The sequence below is a fragment of the Neophocaena asiaeorientalis genome, unplaced genomic scaffold (genome assembly GCF_003031525.2).
Source record: "Neophocaena asiaeorientalis asiaeorientalis breed wild unplaced genomic scaffold, Neophocaena_asiaeorientalis_V1.1 scaffold72, whole genome shotgun sequence".
Classification (NCBI taxonomy): domain Eukaryota; kingdom Metazoa; phylum Chordata; class Mammalia; order Artiodactyla; family Phocoenidae; genus Neophocaena; species Neophocaena asiaeorientalis.
The window spans coordinates 1,177,900-1,186,996 of NW_020185336.1; the positions used below are offsets into that span (position 1 = coordinate 1,177,900).

Consider the following 9,097-nt stretch of genomic DNA (forward strand, 5'->3'; position numbering starts at 1 on the left):
TGTACTTCTCACTTTATGTTTTTACTTTGTCAAGAGATAGATTTGGACCAACGGGTCCAAAAGTCTTTATAAGTATTTCACTTTCAACTAAAGTATATGTATCACTTAAAAGTAAGAGACGCTTATTTTTAACGTCAAAATACCAATTTGGAGGTATTTTATTTCTATTTTTCTAGTAATAATTAAATGGATAAAACTATACTATTAAATATGATGAAGCATTACTTTAGAGGATTTTGTTTATGTTTTAAAATATGTTACCAGTTTACGGTTTACAATCACACCAAAATGTTAACAATTCATTTTTGGGAAATCCTTGTACTTAAAGTACTAAATGAACAACTCATGCGTCTATCGTTAAATGGAGCACTGTACTGAGTTAGTTTTATACCTTCTTTTATCCTCCTGAGTTATCTAGAGGATCCTGCAATCCTCAATGTTTTGATTGTAGAAATAAGTGTGTTTGCTTTTTGGTATGACATTGTTTCATAGCATCTTTTTATTTATTTTAAGCAGATATTCATTTTTAATTAATTAATTAATTATTTTTGGCTGTGTTGGGTCTTCATTTCTGTGCGAGGGCTTTTTCCAGTTGTGGCAAGTGGGGGCCACTCTTCGTTGTGGAGCGCGGGCCTCTCACTATCGTGGCCTCTTGTTGTGGAGCACAGGCTTCAGACGCGCAGGCTCAGCAGTTGTGGCTCACGGGCCCAGTTGCTCCGTGGCATGTGGGATCTTCCCAGACCAGGGCTCGAACCCGTGTCCCCTGCATCGGCAGGCAGACTCTCAACCACTGCACCACCAGGGAAGCCCCAGAATCTTATATTTAAAGAAAGATTCATATGAAACAAAATTAACAATTTTGGTTTTATTATATTTGAAGGTATTTTAAGATTTATATGTGAAAAAAAATCTTACTGCTTAATTTTTCCACATGTTATCATTACATGAATGGAATAGAAACTGTGAAAATAGAAATTGTCAACAAATGCTTAAAGACAAGCTGAAGATGCCAAATTATTCACCCTTGGATTCAAGGCAAAATGATTTTATAACTTCTCTGACATGATGTATTTTATAGAACACAGGTATTTGGGTCTGACAGACCTGCTTTTACATTCCAGCTCTATCAGCTGTGCATCTTTCAGCTATTTACTGAGATCTCCTCACCTGAAAGATGACAGGGATTTTTTATGGAGACTAAATTAGATAATGCAGGAATAATTCCTGGTACAAAGATATTACTCAGTAAATGTTCTCCCTGCCCCACATCACAGGTCAAAGTAGGAAGTAAAATTTTTTCAGTACAAGAATATCAAGTCATCGCAACAGATTATAAGCACATTCCTTATCATCCAAAGCACTTACCGGTGTTTTTTTGTGACATAAACCACAGACTTCTGGATTCCTGCCCTACTGTCTCCTCCCACTAACGTCATACATGTTTTCCTATCCATCATTCTTTTTCATTTGAGGGGTTTGGGATAAGGGAGAGAAATGGTGTCTCAGGGAATGGAAAAACTTGCTGTGGAGGGAAGGGATGGAACTAAAAAGGAATGTGCATCGTCATTACCATCTTCATTGAAGAAAGCTTATAGAAGACATGAGTTGTGAATAACATACTTTCTCTATGAAATGGCAATGACAGAATGAGCTTTTGTAAGATAAGAGGCCAAAGAAAATCCCATGGAGGCTGGACATTCAATATAGATTTCTTTTGCATCATTTTGTGCTTATTACTATGGAAGGCCCTGCAGTGGGTGCTAGCTCTGAAGACAGAATCAAATATACAACGAACTTAATGTAAAATTATTTCTCCATATCTATACCTAAGGGTAATTTCTTTCTCACATCTATTCTTACTTATATTGAAAATCATTTTGGGGCCTCCCTGAGTCTTCCTGGGGCCCAAGAGGGCTTTGGGGCTGTACCAGGCCCGTCTGCCTCAAGATGCCTTTTAGAAGTGTTTTCTGTTCTTACTTAACATTAGGCAAGGAATAAACTTGGGGGTCTTTCTGTTCTCCGGATTAGGGTCTATGAAGCCAGCTTCTTTTCTGCTCTCAGAGTCACCTCACCAGTCTGGCTCTTAGCGTCAAGTTTGCATTTCGGCACATCTTATTCTGCACACCATTCTGTGAATGGTGGCGCATACGGTTGTGCAATATGGCATTTCTGCTCAGCCAGGTTACAGGGCTTCTTCTCAGGCATTCTCCCAATGCCCTCAGCCCCAGCCCACCTCGCCTATCTTCTCTTTCCTCATTCTGCACACATTTCATTAAGATTTGGGGTGGGAAGAGAAAACTAGCTCCAACTGAGCACATATTCTTCAAAATATAGGGTTTATGGCATATGTTTTGCGCATTCAAAGTTTAGACTTCAAAATTCCAATAAATCCAAACCTTTGCATTTCAAAAGTTTTCTCTGTATGAACTGGGAGAGTACAAAGGGAGCAGAAGTATAAAAGGCGCTTGTTCCTGTTGAGAGATCAAATTTAGATGAAACTGTTAAATAACTTAAAAAACTCCCCGAAACGTAGTGGCTTAAAACAACAACAAATTAATACTTCTCATGATTTACTGGGTTGGCCAGGTGGTTCTTCTGCTGTTATCTGCCTGGGCTCAGTCACAAAGTTGCATTCAACGGGTGATCGGCTGGGGTCTGAGATCAGCTGAGCATCTGGGACAGCTGGGCCTCTCTCCATGGCCTTTCACCCTGGGCTTCTTCATGGCATAGCAACATTCCAAGAGGCTAAACACAAAAGGTAAAAAGTCTCTTAAGGCCTGGCCTTGGAAATCACATAACATCACCTCCACCATATTCTATTGGTCAACACAGGTGGCAGAACACTCCATATGCAAAGGGTGAGGAAACAGGCTTTACCTGGTGGACACAAGGTTGTGTGTGCTGTGCCCTGCCTGCATAAAGGTATCTTGTCAAAGGACAAGTAGGGCTGAAGTGCATTCTGGGCTCCATTCAGCCAGTTGGATGACTTGGAGTGAATTTATATCTACTGGGAGGATGGGGTCATCCCCTTGCCAAGCCATGAGCCCATGAACTTCCTCTGCCTATTAGTGACATTTTCTAATTCACACAAAACACTGTTTAGGCTAGTAGAGGCCCAGCTGAATATCATCTTAGTGTGAATCAAATACACACTGGATCTCGATGAAGGCTAAGGTCTTTCCCACAGGATTTAGGTAGTTATTACAAAGCTGCATAGAGTTTGCAGTGGGGGGAGAAGGGAAGAGGGAAAGAAATTGGATGTTGTTCCTAGTTTATCTCCTTTGCTCCCTATTCAATCCCAGGAGTGAAGCCACGTTACCAGGCCTTGGAAGGGATGTGTTCCCAAGACTGCTCTTAAGCCTTCAGAGGATGTCCCACATGAATGAGTCCTTTGTGCTCTACTCTTCTCCTTCTTGATCATTTCTAAGCCCTTTAACCCCTTTTTGCAATATCTCCTTCTCCCCTCCCCTTTTCTCTGTGGTCCATCAACCCTTCTAACAGAAATAAGCACATTTCCTTCCCTAGCAGTGATTTTGTGTGTGTGGCTGCAAATGTCAGCTGCTTGTCAGGGACGCCTATTCTTGAAGATTTGCAGAGGGGAGGAGTGGGCTGTGGTCTGTCTGCTGACTCCCTTGGGAATAAAGAACAGGTGCATTCTTATTCTGTGATTAGATGTTGGGAAGGAGCAAATGACTTTTCTGTTAATCAACTAAAAACAGAGCCACTGAAAAATATAATTTCCTTCAAAGTTTTCCTTCTAGTATGCATGAAAAAATCAATATTTCTCTCTTTAACTTAATTACAATGATGTTATTTCTTTTGGTATAATACCTTAGACCTATTATGCTAAAAGAGCATCCCTGTCTTCTGTGATTTAAGTTATTTAACAAATTTCATAACCTATTTGGCAATAAATGATACCACACCCAGGTAGTGTCTCTCCACAATTCTCTCTTCATGATACTGGAGTAAGGAGAGGGTAGGGACCAAGGGAGGAGGGTAGTTTATTTTATGCCATCGCACTGGAATTTAAAAGTATCAAGGTGATTTGGGCTGATCTTGGAGTCTCTGTAGGAGACTAGGGTCTTCAGCTGGGCTAAAGAGGTTTTGGAGAAGTGAAGAGAGGGAAGAATATTGTATCAAAAGATATATGGATTTTCAGAGGTGGGAAGCTGAGTGTGGCATGATCAGGAGATGGTAAAAGATCTGACTTTTCTAAAATAAGGGGGCACTCTACTTCCATATTTCTGAAGTAATAAGGTTTTAATCATAATGAACATCCTTTACATAAAAGTTTGGTAACTAAGATTCTTACAAATAGAAAATGCTAAATTGTTTATTTTTTTACTGTTTGTCTTTGTGATATGATTCTTCTAGTGATATCGTCATTGTTTAGGAACTTGAATGATTGATACAAAGTGGCTTAATAAAAGTCAGAAGGAAATCATTACAAATGGTTCAACAGATGAAGAGCTTGATCATCACAGGATGGTTTGCAATAGCAAAATTTGGAGACAATCTTTATTATCCATAATAAATGACTGATTAAACACATCTATACAAAAAGAAACCATGCAGTAATTTAAAAATAATCTGTAAAAAAATGAATTTATTGGGCTTCCCTGGTGGCGCAGTGGTTGAGAGTCCGCCTGCCGATGCAGGGGACGCGAGCTCGTGCCCCGGTCCGGAAGGATCCCGCATGCCCCGGAGCAGCTGGGCCCGTGGGCCGTGGCCGCTGGGCCTGCGCGTCCAGAGCCTTGCTCCGCAGTGGGAGAGGCCACAGCGGTGAGAGGCCCGCGTACCGCAAAAAAAAAAAAAAAAAAAAAAAAAAGTGAATTTATTGATGTGGAAATATATGTTAAGTAGAAAACTTTGGATACAAAACAAGACCCCCAAATGATATACTTTTTATTTTAAAAACATGTCTCTGTCTCCCTTCATATCTCACATTCCTCTCCCCCCAACTTTTTCCAATAAAAATAGATATCTGGAAAGATATATAACAGAAAAGGGTCTGGTAGTTAGTACTGATTTATCCTTATGGGAGAAATCTTGTATGTTTCAAAATTCGCCTGCATTTTTTGATTTTTCTATAATGAACATGAATTGCTTTACAGTTTAAACAATCGTTTTACAGACAATAGAGAGATAAGTTGAGGAAAAAACTGAGTCAGGGATACCTGGAGTACTTCTCTGAGGTCAACATCATGCAGGACTGTCCCCATCTTTTCCCACAGAATATCCTTTGGTGCCACCGTCAGAATTTAGAGCTGGCTAGATTGAATATAGCCTGACTCAGCATAGTATTTTTTTTTTTTTTTGCTCTTATGCTAATGCTTAAAAGCTTGAAACTCTGCACTCTACTCAATCCATTTCATCAAATATTTATTGAGCACCTACTATGTGCCAAGCATTAAGGATACAAGATTAACAAGACATAATTCTGTTGCAGTTTAAGGCAATAGTGCCGTCATAGAAATTTGTACATCTTGGAAAGTCCCAGATGGTTGTGCTGATGATAGCCTACAGGGGAGAAAAATCATAAGTAAACTTCATACAAGACAATGTCCAAGGGAGTCCATACTAAAAATAATCTATCTATGTTTTCACTCATAATATTTTAAGCACAATGTAGAATTACGCTGAATCATTATTTAAAAAAAATACCCACATATTTGTGGCTCTTCATCATGATACCAGCATCATTCTCCTTTTAAATCAATAGCCTTTCAATTCTTTTAGTAGAAATTATTTCAATCTGTTTAGTCTTTGAGCCAAAACTCTCAATTTGACTTTGAGATCCTGAACTGGAGACTCCAGTTCCCACATAAGGCAAAATTGTTTTTAAAAGTGAAATCACTAGCTGCGCTGAAGTGAGTCAAGTGATGAAATCAAAACATTTAAAGTTGGACTTAGTGAATCTGAACAATTTCACTAGTTACATTATATATTATAATTTTTTGAATTAAAATTTCAATCTCAAGTAATTTACATATCCTCATATTTGTTTTCCATTACTATTCCTTTACCTAGAGGTATTTTTTTTTTCCCCTGACAATTATCATGGCATTTACATGAATCAGTGTGTAAAGGAATTGGCAATCACATTATACCATTATCTTATTTTGTGGAAGAGAAAATGTAAGCCCAGAAGTAACTCATAGGAGTGTAAGTTTCTTTGCATAGCGCCTTTTGAAACATAAGTATATGATAACTGGTAACTACTGTTATTAGAAGCTTGGCCCTCAGATTCCTAGTCCATTACTCTTACTTGCCCAGATTATTTCTCCATACTGTTTAAGGCATTAGACTTGTACTCTGCTCAAGACACTCTGCATATTGGTTTTTTCATGGTATTTAATGGATCTATTTATTCATTTAACAAATATTTATTGAGTACCTACTAAGTGTCAGATACTGGTCTTGGCATTAATTTACATGTTAACAGAAATGATTAAACAGTGAGTATTATTTTAAATCCATATAAACGAGCATTTGTGGTTAGTCGTGTGTGTGTGTGTGTGTGTGTGTGTGTGTGTGTGTGTTTTCCTGCGGGGGGCCGGGGGGAGAGAGAATGTCTGTCTTCCTTCCTGTATAAAATCTGTTTGGTTTTCTATCTTAACTGCCATTTTATGCCAAGCATGTAGTATTAAAATAAGTTTGTTTCTGAAAAGCACGTCTACACTGAGTCTCCTGGATTTTATTTTATGATGACATACTAATTTCCCCTTTATAAAACAAATTCTCTATTCCATAATTTTGAATAGGATGATACTTTCAACTGATTGCATTTAGGACATTAAACATTTCAGCATGACAATATTTTTCTCTGGGCCTGCAGCACTTTAATTTGATTATTAAGTAAGTAACTTTCATTAATTTTAAGACTTTGCTTTCAGACGTAATGCTAATAGGTATGCCAGACACAGAAATATTGTTTTCCTTATTTAAATTATCTGTCTTCATCATAAAACTGACAGTCAATTTTTAGTAATTTCTGATTTTTATATTTTTTCCTGTTCTTTTTTCACTCATGCAGCATTTTGGTCCTATTTGCTTGTTCTCTCTTTTTATAGGTCTCCCCTAGCTTCTCTTTTCAGTTATTATTTGGCTTTACTAGTCTTGCTGTCAATGCATTTCAGTCCTTGGATTCCAGATTGCTATTCTATATTCATCTGCTCTGTTCTGCTCTGTCAGTGAAAATTCTGGCTCTTTGCTTGGTGGGACATCAAAAATCTGATAGGCTTTGGCTCCTGCTTCATTTAGGGATGAGTAGTACAAAACAAGAGATACAGATACTCCTTGGTTATACATTTAAGATTTCTCCCAAATTTCCCAAAGACTAACACTCTAATCTCCATTTAAAAGCAAACAACAAAGAAAGTGGCAGAATATTTTTCAGAAGGAGGAGGGTGGTGTAGAATTTAGGTAGTATTTAGCTACGGCTCTAAGGACAAATATTATCTAGTTGGTATGGTAATGCACATAAGTAGCTCCTGAACTTTTGGGGGGAAGAGGGGGAGAGCTTAAAAATTGCAGGTAAGTACTGATATTAAAATGTCATAAACATATTGATGTTTGCAATATGATGCTTCCTTGATGCTCGCAAAGTAACCATAATACACAAAACAAACAACTAACTAAAGTTTTAAATCCAATTCATGAGTGTAATATAAAATAGTACTGTGGATGCTAAAACCAATGTCAGACTAGCTGAGTCCTAAAGCTACATCTGTTGATACTGTACTAACCAGTATTTCCAAACCTTAACTTTAGGTCACACATAACACTAATATACCAATAAATGGGAACCATAAGAGCATGTGTCAAAATACAGGAGGAAGGCCACAGGCAAACTTTATGGACAATCTGCCAACATGTAATTAAGCATGCCACTAAAACATCTGCAGCTCTTTTCGTATTTATATTCCTGTGAACATTGAAGATAGAGCCAAATAAATGAATAAGTTCATAGGAAAGTAGAAAGGTCATTTTAAGTCCTGGTTTCGAGTGTGTCAATGTTTGTTCAGAACAGCAGAAGGAAGACAGACAGAAAGGAATTAAATTTTTTTTTGTCTTAGAAACAACGGCAAACCCCACCATCTCCCTAGAGTCTGCGTTCTCACCTTGCCAATAGATGTTGGGTTTAAGCACACCACCAGGAGAAGCAAGCCCTCTCTAGGAAACCACAGTGTCTTTTCAAACAAGGACAGCGGGTTTTTCTCTATTGTCGCTGCTTTCCCTCTCATCTGGGAATTGGTTTGCCTTTCAATATCAACTCAGGAAGGGGTGGTGCGCCCCAAATTCGCGAGGCTCTGCCAAATACCAGAGGCTCTTCTTTGGAAGAGGGAGGCTCCTCCTTTGGACGTGAGGCGCCCCTACCAGAGCGCGCGCTTGCAGAAACGGAAACCACTAGCTGCGCTGAAGTGAGTCAAGTGATGAAATCAAGACTGCATGGGAAGGAGGCTCACCCAATAGCTCACGAACCTAAGTGGTGACAGACGCTGCTGAACCCTGCTCGTGGAAACCCTACGAGCCAACCACTGCTGCCGTCATGAGGTGGTCCTCGGAGGCACGGGGCCCCCGGATCTCCGGGCAGCGCACCCCTTCATTTTGGCAAAACGCAGAGGAAGGGAAGTGTGTGTGAGGGAAATCTAGACTCTCTGGTTCCCTAAGGACGCAGACCGTGTTCTGGTTACAAGGTGACCCCTACCACCAGGTCAGAGCAGGACTCCCCAGGGCAGACGGGCTGAGACTCGCCTCGCGCCGAGAACCAGCCTCGCCTCCCGCGGAGAGAGGAGCCGCGCAGCGGCCGCGCCCGGCCTGGGACGGCGCCCTTGCCCCGCGCGCGGTCCTCGGTCCTCACCTGGAGCGCTCAGGTAGGGCTTGGGCGGGGCGGGAGGTTGGCGCGCACGCGCGGGACGGGGGCCTCGCCCCTGCCGACGTCGCAGGCTGGAGCTCACCTGGGAGACTCCGAGAGGAAGCCGAGCCTCGGTTCGGCCTCTCCCTGGCAACGCCGGAGGCCCCGCGGGAAGGCAGGAGGCGGCGGCGGAGGAGGAGCTGGACTAATCGGCAACTGTAGCTACAGCCACCGGAG

At 40.6% G+C, this 9,097-nt stretch overlaps 1 protein-coding gene across 1 annotated transcript in view; it reads left to right on the plus strand.

Moving 5' to 3' along the window:
- The first annotated feature begins 8,466 nt into the window (after positions 1–8,466).
- GALNT3 (polypeptide N-acetylgalactosaminyltransferase 3) overlaps positions 8,467–9,097 on the plus strand; it is a 46,413-nt gene continuing 45,782 nt past the window's right edge. The window contains exon 1 of the mRNA XM_024735912.1: positions 8,467–8,879. The gene's annotated coding sequence lies outside the window, so the exon portion shown is untranslated. The remainder of the gene's footprint in view (positions 8,880–9,097) is intronic.